The sequence below is a fragment of the Neofelis nebulosa genome, chromosome 5 (assembly GCF_028018385.1).
Source record: "Neofelis nebulosa isolate mNeoNeb1 chromosome 5, mNeoNeb1.pri, whole genome shotgun sequence".
Taxonomy (NCBI): domain Eukaryota; kingdom Metazoa; phylum Chordata; class Mammalia; order Carnivora; family Felidae; genus Neofelis; species Neofelis nebulosa.
In genome coordinates this window covers 133,436,311-133,460,324 of record NC_080786.1, presented here as the reverse complement: position 1 = coordinate 133,460,324, position 24,014 = coordinate 133,436,311, and the positions used below count along the sequence as shown (strand labels likewise).

Here is a 24,014-nt window from a genome sequence, read left to right as displayed (position 1 = left end):
GGCACGTGTTAGGATGAGCATTGGGTTTATACGTAAGTGATGAATCACTAAATTCTACTCCTGAAATCATTATTACACTATATGTTAACTAACTTTTTTTTAATTTTAAAAATTAAAAAAAGAAAGACTATTCCGTGATAACAAAGCACTTGAAATGAAGGGGGGGAAATCATATAATGGCTCTAAATACAAATCCTGATCCTTAGAGTTTCAAATGTTACCAATGTGACAAAAGCAATTCAAAAAGTTAGTGAATACTATTATTCATCATTGTAGATAATAAAATACTGACATGTATGGAGTCTTCCTAAAGAGCAAGCATTGTTCCTCTTGCTTTATACACATTGTGACATTTAACTTTCAAAATTTCTTTGTGAGGTAGGTACAATTAATTTCCCCACTCTACAGATCAGAAAACTGAGGTACCTTAATTCTAACCCTGCTATTTAATGCCTTGGTCACTAAGGAGCCTTCTAATTCTGTTATGTGCTCAATGTTTACGTGCCTCCAGAACTCATGTATTGAAGACTTAACTCCCAATGTGACAGTATGGGAGCATGCTGTAGCTCATCTGAACCTACAAATTAGGTTCCTGTTAGGCAGTGAGGCCTTTGGGAGGTAATTAGGTTTACATGAGGTCATGATGGGATTAGTGTCCTCCTAAGAAGTAGAGAGACTAGAATGTTCTCTCCCCCAACACATACACCTCCTTCCTCCTTCAGCCCCCTCAGCCTTATGAAGCCAGTGAGAAAGCATACATTTGTAAGCCAGGAAGAGCCCTCCCCAAGAACCAAATCACCCAGTTTCTTGATCTTGAACTCCTCAGCCTCCAGAACTGTGAGAAATAAGTTGTTTAAACCACCCAGTCTATGGTTTTTGTTACAGAGCCTGAGTTGAGCAACATACCCCCACTCTGTCCAGACTTTCCCCATCCTAATCCATACACCAGCCTATCTCCCAAGTCAGCTTTCAAAGACCTTTATCCACATCACATTCATACTTAAAAAAGTGTGATGGTATGTTGCCTTAGGTTGGGTTTTAAACCCACCTGGGTATCCAAAGCTCTGTACCTTTGGACCCAATTACTATTACTAACTTTACTTCTCCCTACAGTTTTCAATGAAATGTTCCCTCTAGCCAAGTCCCCAAGCACATCCTATGCAACCCCTTCTCTCTGCCTCTATACATGCTCTCTGGCTGTTTCTGGAATGTCCTTCCCCCGTTCTCTCCAGAAATTTATTTTTCCCTTTTGACACCCACTCTAAGTGTTTAATCTTCTGAAAATCTTTCTCCAAATTTCTGTGCTCCCTTAACACTGGACCTATGGATCCATTTTGGAAAGCGTTTATTTAGGATCAGTTTCAGCCAAAGACTCAAAATGCCCCAAAGGCAAGGACAGTATCTCCTTGTTTTTGTGTCCTCAACCCTAGTAGAGAGACTTGTAGTAAATGCTCATTAAACTAATGTTGAGGGAATGAATTGGATCTATGAATATACTCTTTCTAAATTTTGATAGCCATTAACTTTGGCTGCAGTAGTACTTTTAACAAGTTGAGGCTTATTTTAGAGATAAACTTGCTTATCCAATTTCCTAACATTGCACATTTCCTGCACTTCTACATCGAGTTCACTGATCTACTATCAAACTGAAGGATTACTTGTCATTACATCTGCAGTGAGTCACTTGCCTGGGGAAAAGCACATGTCACACATTTACATTTTGCCCTTAAGGTAAAGGCACTTTTTTGTTTTCAGAAAAGAGCAAGAGTCTTGCAAACTAAAACAGTAAATCCAATGCTGACTATGGTCAGTGATGAAAACCTAGTACCGCTTCTAAAAATGTACAATTTTTGGAGGCATGTTCCTGGTCTTGAGCTGGTTATTTGGGACTATTATTACTACTGATGAGTTGCAAATTCCAAAGTCCCACTCAGATGACTTGTGCAAACAGAGCCTGGAAAAAGCTCTTGGGCCAAGATGTTTCTTTGAGGTTTGTCAACTGCTAACAACACCACTGGTGACCTTAAAACTTCCACTAAAAGAGGAGGCTCAACATTTGTATGAAAGGCCACTCAGGGGGAGGGCAGTGAGAGTGATGGCCTTTAAAGGACACATCACTTAGGAGGCACCTACGATATTCTAGATGGCCTTCCTCAATGGAAGGAAACAGAAACAGTTCTTTCAAGGTCCCTGCTGTAGCATGATTTGAAGCATAGACTGCTATATTTGAGACACACATGCACATGCACACACATACACATGTATTTCCAGTTTCTGTGTTTACCAGCATGATGTAGCTCATTTGAACCTAGAAATTAGGTTCTTTTCTGGGCAGCAGTCATATAAAAGAGCACTAAACTAGACATCAGGAACTTGGAGTAAATGATCATAGCAAATAATAACAAAGCAACGAACAGCCATGTGCCACAAATTGCTCTAATGATTTACACACAGTAAATGAATTAGTCCTCTTAACAAACCTAAGAGGTGGGTACTATTACTTTACAGATGGGAAATTGAGGCACAAGACTGAGTTGACCACATCATGAGGTTCTAAGTGGTAAAGCTGGGACTTGAGACTAGACATTCTGGTTAACAGGGTCTGGGCTCAGCTGTTAGCTCCAACATTTTGTAATTTCTAGTATCTATGTACAAAGTGTCCTTATCTTATATCCTTTTGTGATTCTTCCCATTTGTTTGGGTTTTTAAGCATCAGCAGATCTGCCTTGCAAATAACCCTCACGCTAAGGAGTTTCATGAAAGGAGATAGTATACATCTAATTAGTTGTGTGATATTAATTAAATGGGCCAGATCATAGATGATCTTTTAGCTTAAATACTAGGAGACAACTAATAAAAGATGCTATTTCTTCAGCCAGCATTCACATTCCTATTCATAAACCTATCCCTAGGTCATAAAAACTCCCATTTTGTAACAGACACATACACAGGCATCTCCTACAATTCAGTGATCTACACCTCATCACATCCTGCATTCCCTTTAATCCAACAGTGAAAAATGCTTCTCTTAAAAAACCGGAAAGTAGAACCATGTTGAAATCACTGTAGCTTTCACCCCTCTGGTACTCCAAAGTGTCTTCTGTTTGGAAAAGCTCGGGAAGCACTATTCGGTTCGGTCATAATTCTTGCAATATTAAATCACTTTCATACTAACAATCAACACAAATAAATGTTCAGAACTTAAACCAAGTGAGAGCAGTGGAGTGCGCTGAATGAGATAGGCCCCCAGGAGGTTTGCAGTGCTTGAGTATCTAGCAACCTGATCTCAGCAAAAATGTCTGGTAAACTTGATTTGTCTTATCATTTCACAGCTCCACTGCCACCAAGATTAAACTTCAGGATTTCATTTCTTTACTCAGAGTGGGAACGTATTCAACTGTAGCTGCTTCTCTGCCTGCAAGTTTTATGGTGGCAGTGAACTAGAGTATATTGTGTTATTAAACCCTAACCAGGCAGTAAATTACAGAGAGAAAAACAAAAGCAAATTCTGCTGAGGAGGATGGTTTTTGTTTTTTAAGTGAACGACGGACTCTACCTTACCCTGAATGAGCAAATTGTGAAACATTTCTTAGGGATTTGTCATCATACTTCATCTTTATTTTGTCTTTAGTTTAGCAGTGGAAGCAGTATTTAAAAGAAAGTTGCTACATGGGGGAAGGTCAGCTGAGAGAACACTGGTGCCCTAGCAGCTGTGACAGTTACCAAGTAAACCCTGTTTCAATAACTCTTAGGACTGTGCTTTTAAATCCATGGATAAATATGCAGAGGAAGAGAATGAAACCCAAATATTTCAACCTTTTCAGCTTTCCTGAAACTGCTGAGTATAGGTAGCAGTATCTTTTGCTCATGGATTTCAGATTTTTCAGGGGGAAGTGATGAGGAAAGGAGGAGACAGAGCAATGCCATAAAATAGACAAAAACCATTCTTTGCCTAAGTTGCGTAAAGACCATGGGGAGCAGAAGGGAGAATGGTAGCTCCCTGGAAGGCTGAGAGTGTTGGCCTCCCATGAAACCTATTTCTGTGAGTTTTTTCAACCCACTTCCACCCCCAAAGTTGGAGCAGAACTTGGGAGATGAAGAGCAAGGCATCTTTGCACCAAATAGGGAAGCACAAAACTCAGTAGCTCTATGCTTCCTTCAATAGTCCCTGCTTCCTTCGATAATGAACACAATCACCAAAATATCCTTATGAAACACTCGTGTGTATTACACTATAAAATCAAACAAAAAGAACCCATACGTGGTATGTTCCCCACCTATCCGTGCCCCCCATTCCCATTACTCAAAACAACATTGAGGGAATAAAACTGAAGCGACAGGTTCTAAGAAGTTACTGTCCTCATTCCCACAAAACTTCCAAAGTTCCATTGTAGCAATTTTGAGAACGCAGAATTGCTGTTCAAGGTCAAAACTGCCTTAAGGAACCTCCCTTTTTAACAAGTCCTCAGACTATGAAGAATTGGAGGGATGAAACTTTATTATACCCTTTTTCTTTTAAAAAGGGTCCCATTAAAATGTTTCCCCAAATTAATATAACCATAAAAGTCTTAAGTATTATATGGTTTCTATAGAAACAGATTCTCTTTCACCCTCTGTAGAGAGAGTTAAGGAATCTGTTTGCATCACAAATGACCATTAGCAAAAGAAATTTCATCAGAAGATAGGGGACTCTTACTGGAAATTGAAGAATTAAGAAATGTATAAAGGTCTATGAGTTTCAAAGATGATTCACCTTTAATTTTGCTGAGAAAACTAATTAGCTCTTCCTCAGGAGCGTTCTGTAAAACAGGGCTTTTTCAAGGATCTTTGAAAAAAGAAAAGGAGCAAAGAAGAAACCAGTATACGAGGGTGGTGAGGACAGAAATTATGCTCCTTAATAAAAATATTAAAGGACAGTCTTCTCACCACAACAAACAGAACCATGTGGTCAAAAGAGTTATGTGTCGGAATTGCAAACAGCTGAGTGCCTGAAAGAAACAAATAGGGTCGGTGGAAATACGCGCTTGCTCCCAAACGTTCTCAGGCCATCTCTTCAATCCTCTGCAAGGAACGTTAGGGAGTCTTCATTTTGGCCGACATACTTAGAAGAAGTCTGAGGATATTTCCAGGGAGCCCATCCACCACTTCTGGAGACACTCCTCAGGTGCACCTTTTCTGTGAAATTCGTCTCAACTCTCAGGCAGAGGGCAGGGGCTCCTCTCCTAGGTTCACAGAGCCCTTTTACTACCACTACCATTTTGGCACGCGTCATAACCACACTGTTATTTCTTTACATGTCCATGACCACCAGATGATAAGGTAAGAATGAGTACTTATGTCTGTGTGTGTTAAGATCCCTTGTGCTTATTAGCAAAGCCTGACTCGATAAATGGATGTTAATTAATTGACTGCTCAGTTAAATGACAAATAATGAATGTGAAAAAGAAGGCCCAGACTTATAAATTGGCTATCCAGATGACACACCTACTTTGTGTCAAATTAAATCTTCTCAATGGTCTTAAATTTTTTGCACACATATTCTAGCAAAGGAATTTATTATAACAAGAAAAATTCCATAATAAAGCTGGCAAAACTTTAGCTCATAACCCAAATGTGTGCCTCAAACTAGCTATCTTCTTTTAAAATATTTAAACAATGACACTGTGCTAGACACTATGGAGAACATTTGAAGTTTTAGAGCAAATGTCAGAAACAATTCTGTTCAATTTTTCAACATAATTGTACCTCGCTTTGTCTGTGGGCCTAGTGTTGTGCTGGGAACAAGGACACCAAGACGTGTGGGGCAGATCCTGGCTTCCAAGGAGCTTGCCATCTAGTAGACACTTAATGGAAAACCTATGGATTCCTTTATTTTTTTTTTTTAATAAATACAAGTTTTTTTCCAAGAAAAAATTTTCCACAGAAAAATAATATATGTCATTTTAGAAGAAAATTTAAAGGTCACCTGGGTGGCTCAGTTGGTTAAGCATCTGACTCTTGATTTTTGCTCAGGTCATGATCCCAGGGTTGTGGGATGGGGCTGCACATTAGGTTCTGCACTGACAGTGCGGAGCCTGCTTGGGATTCTCCCTCCCCCTCTCTTTGTGCCCCTCCCCTTCGCATGCTCTCTTGCTCTCAAAATAAATAAACAAACATTAAAACAAATTTTTTTAAAGGAAGCACCTGAAGAAAAAGATACACTAAAAGGGGAGAACTGCATCCACTCTAAGTTCAGGTAGGCTCCTGGGGTGACTGACCTACTGCTCCCAGCCAACCTGGCTTTTCTCAGGCTCCTCACTGCACTCTGCAAGGGGTGGTGGGTTGGTGGTGTCTTTGGCATTCTTTCTTAACCCATCATGGGCCGTATCTCCTGAGGGACACACCATCCCTTCAGTGCTCTGTATTCTGAGGGGGGAAAAGCAGCACAGTTAACAAAGTGGAGGGAAAGAAGGGCCTAGAAAGTCAGCTCTAACTCCAGCCTCCTGCTCCACCATTTCCACATGCATCGTGCAATTCCTCTGCCTCACCCTGTCTCTTTCCCTGGCATTTGCTTTCTCTTCCAGAAATGGCTGGAAACCCTTCCACGGCCAAGATCAGGACCAACTTCATGGAAATGCAACCTGAGCAGTCACACAGGCTCTACACTGAGAAGGGCCTCACGCTTGCTTTATCCTCTGCTGTTGCCACCTTGAAATTCATCATCATTCTTTATCGAAAGACCCCTCATTTTCATTTTGTGCTGGGTCCCACAGATTATATTCTTGTTAACTTACTCTTTTAAAAATCTAGGCATTAGGACCACACAGGTTCCATGTCAGTACAATGCCTTAGCTCTTTGTATACCATCCCAAGGCATGGTCACAGCAGAGTATTGAGTTTAAATAGTGGTGTATACCATCCAAAGGCATTATCACAAGCCTACTGTCCTTCCTCGGGGAGGTAAGGAACAGGGGAAAAGGATTTCTTTAGATTCCCTCACAGGTTCAAGGGAGCAACAATTTCCAAACAATGCCAGCCACGAAGGTTGGTCTCATCGGTCACTGTCTACTGACACATTGGCACAGTCCAAACTGTCTCTGGAATGTATCAAACATCCCCTCCTGAGTAAACAGACCAGAGCTAATTGGACAAAAGTGACTGAGGAATAATTATGTTATGATACTTACACAATTAATAGCTTATTACAGTAGGTCTCAAAATGTGGTGCCTGAACGTGCTGCATCAGCATCACCTGGGAATTTGTTAGAAATATACAATCTCAGATATACTGCATCAAAGTCTGGGGGTGGGGCCCAGCAATCTGAGTTTTAACAATCTATGCAGATGATCCTGATGGCATTGAGAACCACTGGCTTATCAGAAATGGAGGAAACATTATCTTCTGGTTGCATCAATTGTAAGAAATGTTTTCCACCATTCAATTAAGAAGAAAGTTACATGTCTTCATTCATTCATTCACTTCAGTCATAAATGCTTTATGCATATGCTAAATACATTCATGTGTGTGTGTGTGTGTGTTTAAGCTCTTCAAGTGAGTCAGGCACTGCAATGGATAGAAGGATAATGGTTTGTGCTATAAAAGGGCTTATAATCCAATGCAAGAGAAGACAAGAGGCAAATTCATAAACAGAATGCTCTGCCCAGGATGCCAGATGAGAAGTATGAGAAAGTGCAGCGTGCATTAGGCCAAGGGAGAGATGACATAGAGCTTGTCAGAGCAAAGTTAGAGAACACTTAATGAATGCACAGTGCAGCTAGAATTTTGATGTGTAGTAAGTGGGAAGAGAATCTTCCAGGCACAGGAGAAGCATAATGGCATGACATAGAAAAGAACAGAGTATGTTACCAGATGAGCACATAATTCTGTGTGTTAGGAGTGCAGCTTCTGTGAAAAGAATAAATCTGAGAATAAGTCAGAATAGTGTGAGAACTACTTTTGGAGGGAGGGCCTTGAATTTGAGGCAGAGTTCTTCTGTCTTCTCATGAGACTGCGAACAGAGGTGTGAGGACTGTAGGGAGGCAGGTAGCACAACCTTCTCAAATTCTTGCTCCTTTGGCCACATCTCCATTGTGGGATCCCAGTGCAAAGCAGGTAAGCTTGAGAAGAAAAGCTACAAAAACCAGATAAAGGGGCCAGTTAGATGTCCGAGGCTGGATATTCTCCTTGCATGCTTTTGGCTTTGATAATCTTGCTTGCCTCCCTTGTCCACCAACTGCCCGGATAGCATCGCTGATAAGCGCCCTCTCCCCTTTTTCTTTTATCTCTCAAACCCCTACCATCCCAGCCATAAAAGGAGGCCAATGCCAGGGTTCGGGGCTCAGCCTTTGGAGGTGACTCTGCTGGGCCAGCACCGGTGTGCAATAAACAGTCTTTTCCTGATTCCCCAATTGCATGTGGCTTGTCTCTTCCTGGGCTCTGAGTATTTGCTGTAATAAGCTCTCTGAGACTCTATTTTACTGAAGAGAAAAACATATTTGTCCTTTTATTTCACAGGTATAATGAGATGGGCAGAAACAGGTCTAGAACCATTTGGAGACAGACCTGTTTTGCCAGGACCACCCCTGGGAAACTAGATTTCTTCATGGCTGTAGTCAGCCAGTGCACAGGACATTGTTTGAAAATTGCTTTTTTATTCTTTCACGTCAGAATCGTTCGTGAGAATGGTTTGGGGCTCTTTCTTTCTTTCTTTCTTTCTTTCTTTCTTTCTTTCTTCTTTTTTTTAAGTTAAGAGTAATTTGTAGTTTGGACAGTTTCCTGAGCGAGGCTATGTTTAAGCTTCCGCTTTTAGATACCAGACTTCCAGCTCATCTCTCCCCACCCTCCTGTCCTGCAGCCACAGGCCTTTTTAAATCCAGGAGCAAGAGACATCCAAGACAACATGATGGGCCCTGGGGCAAGGGAGGACTACCATTTGTTAACCACCTTTCTAGCTGTTTCTGCCAGTTTCACATGCTCACTCTTCCCAACTTTCCTAAAGCGAGACAAAGAAATGGGGGCAAGTAAATTACAAAAAGCTGAACAGTCAATTAAAAAATATGTATGTACTTGGAAAAAATACATCTCTATTGAATGCTAGTTCCTAAGGGCCAAGACCATCTATGGTTAATTCTATATAGCACTTAAATGATATAAAGTAATTTGATGCTTTGAGATCCTCATTTAAGAAGTAATACAAAAATAGCTAGGGAATGTAAATTACTGCTACTTCTATGGACAGCAAGTTGGCAATGCCCATCAAAACCTAAAATACATGTACAAAGTGAGCTGAAAGTTACACTTCTAAGGGCTCTATCTTACAGATAAACTCAAATAGGCAAACTGGTTCTGTACAAGGTTATACTGTTCATACTAATAATATTTTAAAAGATTAGAAACAACCAAAAGGACCATGAAGAAAGAAGTGGTTAAATAAAGTATAGCCCTAAAATACTTGGCAACTGGAACAAAGAATAGGGAAGCACTCTAGTACTGATATGGAGAAAGCTCTAATATATGCCATTTCTGACAAAAGGGGAGGCAGCACAATGTGATGGGTATGTTACCATAAAAAATCAGAAGAAAGAGTTTATATATACTTGTTTGCTTATACAAAAAAAAAAAAATACCCAAAAATATAACACAAAAGAATCATAGTATTGGCAACTTCTAAGGGAAAGGAACTGGGGACTAGAAGAGTTTTCATTCTATACTTTTTGTTCCTTTTGCATTTAGAGCTGTATGGATGTATTATCAATTTTTTTTTAATTTTTTAAAATTTTGTTTTAGAGAGAGAGAGAGCATGAGCAGTGGAGAGGAGCAAAGGAAGAGAGGTGGAGAGAGAGAAAGAATCTTAAGCAGGCTCCACACCCAGTGCAGATCCCTACACAGGGCTCAATCCCATGACCCTAGCTAGGATCATGACCTGAGCCAAAATCAAGAGTTGAATGCTCAACTGACTTAGCCACTCAGGCACCCCATTTATTATAAATTTTTTTTAAGTTTATTTATTCATTTTGAGAGAGATAGCATGAATGGGGGAGGGGCAGAGAAAGAGGGAGAAAGAGAATCTCAAGTAGGCTCCACATTGTCAGCACAGAGCCTGATGTGGGCTCAATCTCACAAACCATGAGATCATGAGCTGAGCTGAAATCAAGAATTGGATGCTTAGTTAACTGAGCCACCCGGGTGCCCTTATATTACCAACTTTCAAAAAGTTAAGTAAAATAAGAATTCTAAACAGGTTTAAAAAATAAATAACTAAATTATTAGCCTGAAAAATAAAGCCAAAATTGCAATTTTTCTTAAAATAGTCATTCTAAAAGACTGTCAACTTTGAAGCTCTTTTTCTTAGAAGCTCAATGAAACTCCAGGGTGCCTGGGTGGTTCAGTCTGTTAAGCATCTGACTTTGGCTCTGGTCATGATCTCATGGTTTGTGGGTTTGAGCCCCATATCGGGCTTTATACTGACAGCTCAGAGCCTGGAGCCTGCTTTGGATTCTGTGTCTCCCTCTCTGCCCTCCCCTGCATGCATTCTTCTAAAAAATAAACAAACATTAAAAAAAAAAAAACTCAATGAAACTCCACTCTAAAAAAATAAAAAGTGTTTTTGTTTGTTTGTTTGTTTTTTATACTGCTAAGAAAAACAGAATGAATCCAACTAGCCTTCTTTATCCTTAATCCACAGACACAAAACCAAAGAGATGAGCCAAGGAGGAAAAGTCACAGGAATAGGGATCATGAAAAAGGAGGACAATTTGTGGAAATGTGAAACAAGAAGCTACGTTAAGTCAAGGGTTTATTTTGATGCCCCTGTTACAGAAAAAGATGTCATCAGACTTAGTACCCTATATACCACACAAAAATACACAAAATAATACATGATCCACAAAACAAACCAATAAAAAGTAACCAGTCACTTAATGAATGCAGTTTTGTAATGAAACCACAGAGAAAGTTATTGCATGTGACCTCATAAAGAAACCACCACGCCATGAAATGAGTAACTGAGTCAACTATAGCCTTATCGTAGTTAAAATAAGTTCACGTAGCTATATATATATCTTTAGATGTACGCAGAAGTCATAACAACAAAACATAATTATATAAAAGTCATTGTACAAGGGACCAAAACAATGGAATCCAGACAAACAGCCCTGAGAGGATCTGTTTAAGTTAAGGACGGATTTCAGATCATCTGAAGAAGGGAAGGACTGCATATTCTTCAAGCTGTCCTCCATAAATATTACTCTTCTCAGAGGGCTTTTGCTTCATACTGAGTGGCTGTGAATTTAATGTTATACTTCCTGACAAGTGCCTGGAGATATTCTCTGGTGCTGCTGTAGGACAGAATGATGGGTTTTAATCATCAGCAACGCCAGAACTGAATTAACATCCTTTAACAGAAGCTGAAGGCACTTCCAGCCCCATGTGGAAACAGAAGATTTAGCTACTATCCACAGAAGTGAGCCTATAAGAGGGTTAAGATTCCCCTTAAAGAACATTTTAGGCCCATTTCAACATATGCATTAATGGTGGATGGAGGCTCAAAATGTGACCAAAGTTTAGTATTTTTATCTGTAAGAGATAAAGTTATGTATTATCAAAAGTCCGTCTTAGTCATTTTTTAAAGCCAGAAAAGCACCCAGAGGACATTGAAATTTGACCAAATGGCTTCATGGTAAAGACCAAAGATAAACTGGTTGCAAAATGCATGTCTTGATAACTAAGTCAGTTGACTTGCAGTACATGGGTGTAAGCAAAAAAACCAAAAACCAAACAACAACAACAACAACAACAAAACAGTTAAAATGTTAAAGGATGCTTAAATAAGAAAGCTGATTTGGCTTTATTTTATCTGAAGTTATTCTTTCTGGCAGTGGATCAGTTAGAATAACTGATTCAGCCTCACTTAACAGAACAACCAAAATAACAGTAGCTGAAACAAGAAAATTTTAGTTCTCTCTCACATGAGAGAAATCTAAAGCTAAACAATTTGGGGCTGGTACAGAAGCTCCATCATCATCAGGCTCCAAAATTCTCCTCTTTCCTCAACATCTTAGCCATCTTAGGGAGGCTTCCATCTTCAAGGGCACCTGCAGAATCCAAGATAGCCACAGCTTCTGCCAACATGCCCAAATATGAAGAGGGAGAAGGAGAAGGACACAACTCCACTGCATGTGAGGAAAGAGAATGAAAAACAAAATCTTCTTCCAGTCCAGAAATCCTCTCCACGAAGGCAGTAGAAAAAGAAAACAATTTTATTATTGAATAAGCATTAAACTGGAATGTGATACACATTACAGGGAACCTGATAGGAGACTGCAGAGGCAGAGAGAAATTCCACCCTTCAGCCACATAGGCAGATACAACTCATTATGCACACATTCTCAAGATAAACAATAACTAGTCCCTAAGCCATCAGACTTGACAGCAACGTTCTATTTCACATAGTTCATCCTACATTTACCTGGCAACTGAAGTGCTAATCTGTGTTAGTTAACTGACAAAGGAAAAACAAACTTCTCATATTTTTGTGATAGGAGGTAGTTTTACAACTGGGAGCCAGGTCAGCTCCAGTTAGGCTCCTACCCTTCTGCTGAAACTTGGAAATAGGGTGCTATCTTCCTTGGATGTTTACGTGGAAAAGAGATGGTTCCTGAGTTCTTGAGAAAGGCATTCCCCGAGTTGAAAAGCTGACAACAGGCCTATCCAGTTTTCATAAGAATTTATATACAGTTCAAAGAGAAAAGAAAGCATTTCCAATTAGAAGTTTCTAAAGGAAATGCTTTAAGAAAAAGAAGGGGAGGAAAACCTCTTCCCTTATTTTCAACGGGAAGAATTAAACCTCTTACTTTTAATCTGTATTTGTCCTTACGCGTGTCAATAACTTTGAAGGGATGATCTCATTTACAATACCAACAAAAACTGCAGAACACCTAGGAATTATCTTAAGAAATAAAAACTAAAAGTAGAAAAATGTAAAACCCTCTGAAGAACACAAAAGAACTGATCAAAAGGAAAGGCATACTTTTAATATGAGAAAAACTCAACATCATATAAATAACATTTATCTGTAAGTTTTTTTATTCTTTTAATACAATAAATAATGACCTTTTTTAAAACTAGATAAGATAATGCCGAAGTACATTTTTAAAAATAGGCAAAAACAGCCGGAAAACTGACAATGAAGAGCAATGTAGGAGGACTGGAACTTCTAGATATTGAAATACAAAGCTTTAACAGTTAGAATACTGTTATCTGGCCCATGAATAAACAGACCAAGTCACAGAATAAAATGTCTAAAAAACAGATAAAAATACATAATAGGATTAAGGACAGCAATTTAGATCAGTAGAGGAAAAGACAAGCTATTTAATATGTGCTGTTGGGACAAGTGGGTAGGCATCTAGGGGGAAAATTAACATAGAACTCAAATTTCACAGTGAACAGAAAAAATTCTTAACGAATCAAAAAATGAAGTAAAAAAATAAAGCTATAAATGTACTAGAAGAAAACAAGGAAAGATCTTTCTGACAATGACTCCAACCTCCAGAAGTCTTAAAAGAAAAAAGATTGATAAATTCAAGCACATAATCAAAAGTTCTGTGTGATAAAACAAACCAGAGAATCAAAAACAAAAAGCCCATAAGCGAAGTTAAGACAAATGACAAATTGGTAAGTATATTTGCAATGTACTGTGGACAAAGACCTAATATTCCTAAAATATAAAGTGTGTTTCAGCAAACAAGAAAAAAAGCAATACAAATGGATAAAGGATATAAATAGATAATTCACCAAAAAGGAAACATAAGTGGGCCTCAAATATATGAAAATGATGTGTAATATCCCTCGTAATATAAGGAATACAGATTAAAACTGTCCGTGTTATCTGTTGGATGGATTTAACAAACTAAAAGTTTGATAATACACAGTGTTGAAAATACACTGTGGAAAAATTGGCACTCTCATAAATTGGTGGGGCTATAACTTGGTACAACCCTTCATGGATGTAATTGGACAACATCTCCAAGAACACCAAATTCATAATATACTCTTGGAATCAACAACGCCAATTCTAACATTTTATTCTACAGAAATACTTGCACATATGTAAAGGGGTAGATGTACACAGTTATTCACAGATGTATTTTTTGTAACAGCATAAAACTGAAAACAATCCAACATAATATAATGCAGCTATAAAAAGAAAGAGGAAGCTACTCATGTACTCTTATATAATTATCTGCCAAATATATTAATAAATATGAATAAAAAGATGTAGAACAATTTGTACAGTATGCTGCCTGCCATTTATGTAAAAAGGGGCAGAGAATAACATTTGTATTTATTTATGTACTATAAAGTTAATTCTCATTTGTCTCCTTCCCAATCTCCCCCATTAAAATGCAATGAAAATTTCAGGATAAAAAAAAAAAAAAAAAGAAAAAAGAAAATTTCAGGATTAATGAAATAAATGTGGTTATCTTTATGGAAGGAGGGTAAACAAGAGAAGGAAAATCAGGAAAGGGAAACCAAGGGAGGATTGGGTGGGAAGGAGCCTTCTCAGTGTACAGAATTTCATAGGTATTTTTAATCAACAGATCTGTTATTATTTTTAAAATAACAATTGGGGCACCTGGATGCCTCAGTCGGTTAAGAGTCCGACTTAGTCTTGGGTCATGATCTCACGGTTTGTGAGTTCGAGGCCCACATCAGGCTCTGCGCTGGCAGCTCAGAGCCTGGAGCCTGCTTCGAATTCTGTGTGTCCCTCTCTCTCTGCCCTTCCCCTGCTCATGCTCTGTCTCTCTCTGTCTCTCAATAACAAATAAACGTTAAAATTTAAATAAATAAATAAATAAATAAATAAATAAAATAACAATTAATGGGGCACTTGGGTGGCTCAGTCAGTTAAGCATCCAGCTCTTAATTTTGTCTCAGGTCATGATCTCATGGTTCATGGGTTCTAGTCCTTCATTGAGCTCGGTTCTGATAGTGGAAAGCCTGCTTGGGATTCTCTCTCTCCCTCTCACTCTGTCCCTCCCTCTCTGTTTCTCTCTCTCTCTCTCTCTCTCTCTCCCAAAATAAATGAACTTTTAAAAAAAATTAATAAATTTTTAAACATGATCTCTATTAAGCACATGTAAATTAGGCCATAATTAAGTCTGCTTTTAGAGTCAAAGCTAAAAAAAAGTAAATTAAAATCATAAATGTATTTTTCTAAAACATTTCTATACCTAATTATTTTGATGGCCAGTAGTAGAAGCCCTATGTCTAAAGCCTATTTATTGAATGCTTCTCTGGGAAGCTCAGACTTGCAGTTCATCAGGAAGGGAACAGGCATGTAATTTAGATGATATTTCCATTTAGTTAACATATTTATAATTTAGTAAAAGGGCTGCCCTTTTACCAAATGCAATAAATTACTTTCTCAATTCAGCCAGATGGAATCACATTGGTAAAACTGATTTAAAAAAGAAAAAAAAAATTAATTGGCTAGGATTTGATAGCTACCATTTATAGTCTTCCCAGGGTAATTTCTTTGAGATTTTTAAATTATGTATAAAATAGAAGGGAGCATATATGAGACCCTGTTGGAAAGCCCTCAACATCTACAAAGTTATGGCAATTGACCTAATTATTATATTTGGTTAAAAAGAGCCTTCTAAGAATTGAATTTCCACAGCCTCACTCACATAATTTGTAATTCAGGTAAGTATTTCACCGAATTTGTTCAGATTACTAAATATAATCGTCTTTCCACATTAATGTTTTTATACCTGAGTTTTTGTTTTCTGAATCAATGCAAAGCTTTATATGAAAAATATGAATGCAGTAGGATGCCTATGCCTGGGACAAACAGGTTGATGTGGTTTGAAAATAAATTAGAGAAAGTTATGAAAAAGGAAATTATCTCTGTTTTAGGAAGTTTTGGTCTTCCTTAGTTAGTAAATCCCTCAAGGGCAATGGACCCACATCGGGTGAGTGATGGACTCCACAGAATGAAAAAGTAGTTTTTCTTTTCCAAACAAGATTTTATTGTTTGAGGAAAAGGCAGATAGCAAAGCTGTCACTTGGTGGGGTAGGGTGGGGAAGGATGAATCTTTTTACATAAAGAATCCAGAGTCAGGATGCCCGGGTGGCTCAGTAGATTGAGTGGCTGACTCTCGGTTTGCTTAGGTCATCATCTCATGGTTTCATGAGTTCAAGCCCCACATTGGGCTCTGTGCTGACAGTGCGGAGCCTGCTTGGGATTCTCTGTGTCCGCCCCTCCCCCCCCCCCCCGCCCCTCTCCTACTCGTGCTGTCTCTGTCTCTCTCAAAATAAATAAATAAACTTAAAAAAAAAAATCCAGAGTCTTCTAGGAGAGAAGGTATCCATTGTCGAACTCTGCTCACAGAGCCCTGAAAGTGGAAAAACTGGGTGAACCAGGGTGGCCTTGGAGACTGTTACCTGGAAAGGAGAGTCAGTCTGACTCAGGGCCTGAGGTGAAGCACCGGAAGTTTGTTAGAGGAGGAAGTGCTAGTTTGAGCACAGTGTGCAACTAGCAAACCCAGCCTCAGCAGTTAACAAGCACTTAAGCCTGTGAGTACCACCAAGAAAACCGTGCCAACCAACTGTATCATCAGTATCAGATGCTATTTGCAAAGTCTCTTGTTTGCAAATATGATCAACCTGGCTGCAGTCCTTCAACCAATTGGGCGGGTCCTTAAAAAAGAGGTTCTAGGCTTCTATTGATAGGCAAGTGGGTGCTGAAGACACTAATTGAATAAGAGGATGTAGCCATCTGCTTCTAGTTTTGAGGTAGTGATGTGAGTTTGGAAACATCCTAGTTGAACTTGTGAAATTTTGTTTATCACATCAGCTCACTAACATCAGCTCATTCAGCTCACTGTGCTTCTTTGTTTCCCAGGTAGTGACAAAGGGTCAAACTCAAAGGGCTTCAGGTATGAGCCTGGTAAAACAATTGTGTCATAGAATAAACAAGGCAAACTGGAGGGTGCATCTCCCTGCCAGGAAATCAAAATTCATTGCTTTTTAAAAATCTGAGCTAATTAAGCCAAAGGAAAAGAATATATATATCATAAGCCTATAGGCTGAATTCAGTATCTCAACTAATACTTTGATACTCTACAATTCACTATACCTAGAGCCCATTTTAATTTACTCAAATCTCTTTCTGCTCCCCTAAGGTCACTTTAGAAGACTTTTAAAGAGTCCTATACATTAAGCCACAATTCAGCTCCAAGCTCTAGGTCCTAAAGACCCAGAGGTGACAAAGGCAAGTCCATTCCTCAAGGAACTCCCACAGGTTGGTATTGTGAACACCCATTTGTTCAGTTTCCTGTCTCCTCCAATCATCAGGAATGCTTCTCTGTAACATCATTGGATAAACCTAATTTTACCTTTTTTAAAGCCAGGTTTTTGTGTATATTTATAGGACTCATTTCTTGTATTGTAAAATATTAGAAACCCATTCATATCATTGCCTGCTCTTGTCTACACACATCCTACCCCTTTTGTCTTCCTGTCGCTAAAGCCCCTGGACACCCACAAACCCAGATTTCAACCGATCTCTGCGGGCCTGGAACTCTGGCTAATGTTCTTGGATCTTTTTCTTTGTGAGTCTCTTAAAATGGACCTGAATCTTTGGATATCAAACCCATTAAACCCATACCTAGTCTCCTGGACTCTGAACCCTGCCTTCTCTCTAGTGTTAAAAAACAAAACTCAACTGAGTACATTTAAAGATCAAATTAATGTTATCAAATGATTCTTGAATGGGATGGCATCACATTTTAGCAGATAGGGAGTTCCAAGGAGCTGGGTGTTCATCCTGGTTCTTCTCAGCTTGTCCCAACCGCTTTTTATTCATAATTTGCCTGATACTTTTGAAAGTATCTTTCTATAAAGTTGCCTTTAGAAAGGCAAAAATTTAGATTGCAAAAATAGAATAGTAAAAGATGTAACTCATACACTAGAGACTTCATTTTTAGAGAAAACTTAATTTCCACCATCCATTAAAAACAGTAATGCATCAATATGAAGATTTTGGCTGAAGAAGAAAACACCTTCCTATATCTGGCTTATTTGTCCCAGTCTGCTTCCCTATTTATAGTCCTCAAATTATCTGTCTTTCTTTCATCAAAGAAAATATCCATATGATTATACAATTATGTGATAGACCATTTGGGGCCACTTAATCACTTAATTCCTTTCTGAAAAGCTGTTCGCACTTTACTCTAAAGATTTATTTCCTGGGTGGTTTCCACTGCAAGTTTTTAATTGTAATTAATGAAATCCATCGCCAATCTTGAAGCCACAGAACTTTTCTAACCTGTACATTCAATTTCAACAATACAACAACTTCTTTTCTTTGTCACCCATTTATTTCTCACTAACCCCCAAAGGACAGCAGTGCATAAGGTTCAATAGACAACATTTCCTTTAGGAAGAATTTCTAAAAAACATAAATAACCTAGAATTATTGTACACCTGAAACTAATATAACACTCTATATTAATGAATTGGAATTAAAATTTTTTTTTAATTAATAAAATACAAAAATACATTTTTATAAATAACCTAATAAAACACAGTATACTTCTAAATCTGCTTGGGTCCTCTGCACGAGACTCAGGTGTGGGTCTTTACAAGATGGTCAGTGAATTCCTGATAAGGAGAGTTAGTGAACACAGTCTCTTTCCAAAGGTCAGGGGTGAGATAGCTGTAGGTCTTGGAAATGGCATCAAAACTGGCATCAAAAGTTGCCCAGGGTGGCAGTGCAGGCCCTGGCCAAGGTGTGGCAGTCATCCATACCAGCCATCATCAGTAGCTTCTTGGGTACAGGGGCTGAGATAATGCCAGTGCCTCTGGGGGCAGGGATGAGGCACACCAGCATAGAGCCACAGGAGCGGTCACCTTTCATGGGACAGTGTGGGACTTGCCAATCTTGTTCCCCCAGTAGCCTCGATGAACCGGGATGATGGAAAGCTTGGCCAGGACGATGGCCCCATGGACGGCAGCAGCTACCGCGTTGGAGCACTTAGCACCCAGACCTGTCTGGTGCACCCAATAGACGTGTCTATTGTAATCCCTGATGGCAACAAATGCCTTGAACCTGGTCCACTGGCCAGAATGGGTCTGCTTTTGCAGAGGCATAATCTTCAAAATCTCATTCTTGAGGGATGCCCACAGGAAAAAGTCAATGATCTCGGATTCCTTGATGGGGATAGATCTCCTCCAAAGACTTGATCTTCATGTTCTTGACCAGGCGGCCAGCTTGGTGACCGGGATCCACTCCTCACCTTAGGCTTTGCCTCCACTAGCTCCGCGGCCCCGCCCCTGACCAGGCCACCTCCCCACCCGACTCCCACCCTGGCCTGCCCTGGCCCCAGATGCAGCTGCGGAAGCCGCTGTGGCCTCCCATTCCAGGGCCCCACCAGTGTCATCCAACATTTGGTATTTTCCCAGAGAAGAAGCTAAATCTGCTTTCTAATATACATTGAGTTTTAGGGGCAGAAATGGTGAAAAATAAAAGTCAAAATTATGCCTAGTTACCTTGATTTCACAGGTTTCACATAGTTATCTTTTGGTGAAATTCTAGAATTACAATACTTTGTAAATGCGGGATGAAGGCCACACTCGGAGGTCAGTCTTCTGTACTTCGCCATTCACTTTTGACTTGATGGCTATACCACACCTATAACAGTAGTCTATTTTGTTTCAAAACTGCTATATTTCTTAAAATCACCATTTATTTTGAAACTAAGTGAATATAAATAGTATAGGAATATGAATAGTGCCAGAAGTCCAGGCAATTACAATTTTCCCCAAATCACCCCCAAGTCAGTTGTTCAACATACTTTCTATGCAACCATTATCATGTGATGATTAGGTTCCAAGGCACAGGGGAGAATGTATTCACTACGTGTGGAGGAATTCCACCATGTAATTCCTAAAGGGAAACACATTTAGAGTTCCATTTGAGACTATACCAAGTACATTATATTCCCAGAGTTGTGAAACTCAACTCTCCCCTGGCATCAAGAAGAGGAGTGACAAGATGGGTTAGTACTGGCAGTGGGGCTAGGAGGGCCAAGGTGGCAGGTCCGTGCAGGGCGGGGTATGAATGACCAGAGGATTTTGTCAAGTGGAGCAAGCAAGTCCCTGAAAATGGGGAAAGAAGGAACTTGACAGCAGCCACAAACCAGAAAGAGCACATGGAAGATGTTTCTAGAATGCATGTTCATAAGCAAGAGAATATATGCTTTATTTGACCTTAAGTACTTTTGATGAAATATCTGGGGACTTTTCTAAGAAGAAAACTGTAATTGCTTGTTATTGCCAGACACTGCCTGACAGCATTGGAATTTGCTTGGCTTTTTGTGGCTGCTACCCCAAACTGGTAACCATTCAGTCAAATATAAGCTAAAATTAAATTACTTTTCCTTCATTGTTTATGTATTTCTGCTGAATGGGGACATTTCAGCAATGATTTTATATTCATTAGGAGGATGGAATACCAGAGCAAGTCAATCACAGTCATAATGAAAATATCAAGACATTCCTGTCTGTTTTTCCACAGTCTACTATGTTCAGTTGGAATAAAATACAGGATCTCTAGTGACATAACACTATATATATAGATCTAAAGGCACTTTTTCTCGGACTGTGAATAGATACAGATGACAGAAAGTTGTGAGTTGTGTTCAGTAGCTTCCAAGGAACACACCTAGATGTCTCGCTACAAAAGCAAATTTTTCAGAATTAAACTAAAGCTGTTTTTTAATAACTAAAAATCTGAAAACTGTTCTTCTAGAAATAATCAAGGAAAAATACACATGTTTTCAAAGTGTTCATCAAACATATTTATCAAAGTGGAGGGTGGGGGAATATGTTATGTAGAGATATGTTAGAAGCTTAAACACAAAAGGGTTTAAAAGAGAAGAAATAGATCAGTGATTATGAGTCTTTTTGGAATTGCTACCTACCATCCACAATTACACTTTTTGTTTCATGATATATTTACATCCTCTAGAAGCACGCAACAGTTATTACAGTTAACTGTGTTTGGATATCAGTTTAAGAATGTAACTATGCATATGCAGGCATGTAACAAAACCAAGGTTGTTATCAGATATAGCCAGGACTTTCTGTGAGTAATCCCAGGCATGCTTGACTCTCTCCATTAGAATTATAACATGTTCAACTACATTATCCAGTTCCTCCTACTGAGAGCTCCTAAATGGACTCTCGCTTAGGATAGGAAAGGAAGGTACAGAAAATTAAATTCAGAGCATACTAATTAAGAAGAAAATTTCCCACAGGTTTAGAGTGCAATGCAAAATAGTTCTCGATAATATCTGTATAGTAAAAGAAAACTTTTGCACTGAGAAGGGATAGGTATTAGACCCTGCTACCATTTACTTGCCATTATTTTTGCAAATCTGATGAATCTTCTACTCCTCTATAATGTGGTCCATGAGGGTTTTAGGATGTAGTATTTCTTTGAAATAGTTAAGAAATGTATTTATTTACAAAATATTTAACAAGCTCACGATTACAAAAGAGGATGGTTTATTAAAGAAGAAGATGAGGATGTCTGGGATGCATAGTTGAGAATCCCAACCTAAACTAGTAGAAAAGAAGGGGCAGGGAGATTCTCCTGGGGGCTGAGTGGGGGCATGCAATCCTGAAGGATGAGAGAAAAGGGATTTGGAGAGTGAGTGAAGGTCTTGGGGAGTCAGGGGGAATGCAGGGCATCTTTTAGGGACGGAAAGAAATGGCCAAGGGGTCAATGGTGGGGAGAGAAATGAGCAAGATAAGGGAGGAAAGCAGGAGAGAGATGGTGAATAAGAACAACAAGGTGGAAATGCCAAACATCTGGCTGGGAAAATATGGGTAGACCAGATCTGGCAAGACTAGATCTATTATCAGTATTTTTCAGGAATTTTGATTTTTTTTTCCTTACGCGGGTCAGGGGATGAGGCTACTTAAAAGCCACATGTGGAACCAATACAAAGAGAATTACGTCTCAGAAATATCACTGCCGCTGCACTGGAGACTGTGCATTAGTCCAGAAGAAGAGTAGTAGTACAGGAGCGCCTGGCTGGCTCAGTCCAAAGAGCATGGCTTTTGATCTTGATGCTGTGAGTTCAAGCCCCATGCTGCATGTGGAGATTACATAATACATACATACATACACTTTAAAAAAAAGAAAGAAAAATGGTGGTAGAGGGTCACACCAGAAAAGTGGTAGTGTTAGACCCGAATAGTAGAGAAAGAAAGACATGGATGGAATTGAGATGCATTTAAGAAGCAGACTCAGCAGGACATGGTGAAAACTGGGACATGAGTTTGAAGAAGGAGGGAATTAGGTGGGGGAGGAAATGGGGATATAGGGAAATAGTGCTTAACAGGAGATTAATGGTCAGAGGGAAGCCACGTATAGACAGAGAAAAGTGGATGCTGACAAAGATCATATACACCAAGTATTCTCTGAGGTGTTGCCTTCTGAGTCCAGACAAGATTTCCAGGAATGGATCTTAGATGAAAGATACGAATGGATAAAGAAGATGTGGTTTATATATACAATGGAATACTACTTGGCAATGAGAAAGAATGAAATCTGCCCATTTGTAGCAACATGGATGGATCTGGAGAGTGTTATGCTAAGTGAAATAGGTCAGGCAGAGAAAGACAGATACCATATGTTTTCACTCATATGTGGACCCTGAGACACTCAACAGAAGACCAGGGGGGAGGAGAAGGGGGAAAAAAAAAGTTACAGAGAGGGAAGGAAGCAAACCATAAGAGACTCTTAAATACTGAGAACAAACTGAGGGTTGATGGGGGTGGGGGGAGGGGAAAGTGGGTAATGGGCATTGAGGAAGGCACCTGTTGAGATGAGCACTGGGTGTTTTATGGAAACCAATTTGACAATAAATTTCATATAAAAAAAAGATGAAAGATAACAGTACAGAGCTATCCATGGATTGGATTGGATTTAGCCAAAAGATCTCTTCAAAGAATGGACTCTGGAATTTAATCAAAATTAGATCCTTCCCAGTCAGTTTTATCTTTTTAGGGTTTTGTTTTGTTTTGTTTTGTTTTGTTTTGTTTTTTTAAGTATAGGTGTGTGTGTGTGTGTGTGTGTGTGCTGATGATAATTTGTACACTCAAGACTTTATATAGCCAGAGAAGAAATGACATAGTAAACCTTTTTTATAATCCTAATGGCAGTCAAGATGGATATCTTTACTTAAAATATTAAAAACAATATTGCCGGGGCGCCTGGGTGGCTCAGTCAGTTAAGCGTCCGACTTCGGCTCAGGCCATGATCTTGTGGTTTGTGAGTTCAAGCCCCGCGTCAGGCTCTGTGCTGACAGCTCAGAGCCTGGAGCCTGTTTCAGATTCTGTGTCTCCCTCTCTCTCTCTGACCCTCCCCCGTTCATGTTCTGTCTCTCTCTGTCTCAAAAATAAATAAACGTTAAAAAAAATTAAAAAAAAAATATTGCCTAGCAGGTTCTTGCCTAGGATGTGATCAACTTAAAAAGTAAATACAAAATAAAATATGTAGGTTAATTCCTGTCCTAATCAAAATATTGCTTTCCCTTTATAATGTGAGGGGAGTCAGACTACAGTTCAGCATCCAAGGAAAGATTTTAGCCTTCTTGTTTATTGAAACTTTTCTTCAAGATCTTAAATTCACTAAGTCTTATCTTTTTTCTTGCCTATAATTGATATTTGCCTTTGTAATGTTCCTCTCTCCCTCTGCCTTTCCCTCCTCTCTCTTAAAATAAAATTAAAAAAAAAAAAGGCTTCTCAATATGCTAAGGGTTTGCGAACCAGTTCACTGTGGCTTTGAGGCTGTAAGTGAACAGTTTTTCTAAAAAAAAGACTATTTTCTGTTCCACGAGACAAGATGCTCATGCCACTGGATACCCGTCTGCCATCAAGTTCCAGAATCATAACCTTATGCTTTTTAGATACTTTCCCACAATGAAGGAAGGGACAGTAAATGGACAATTTACTA

The 24,014-nt window shown here is 39.2% G+C and overlaps 1 pseudogene; it reads right to left on the bottom strand.

Moving 5' to 3' along the window:
* Positions 1 to 8,137: 8,137 nt before the first annotated feature.
* LOC131513200 (small ribosomal subunit protein uS5-like) lies at positions 8,138 to 23,081 on the bottom strand (annotated as a pseudogene).
* Between the last annotated feature and the right edge of the window lie 933 nt (positions 23,082 to 24,014).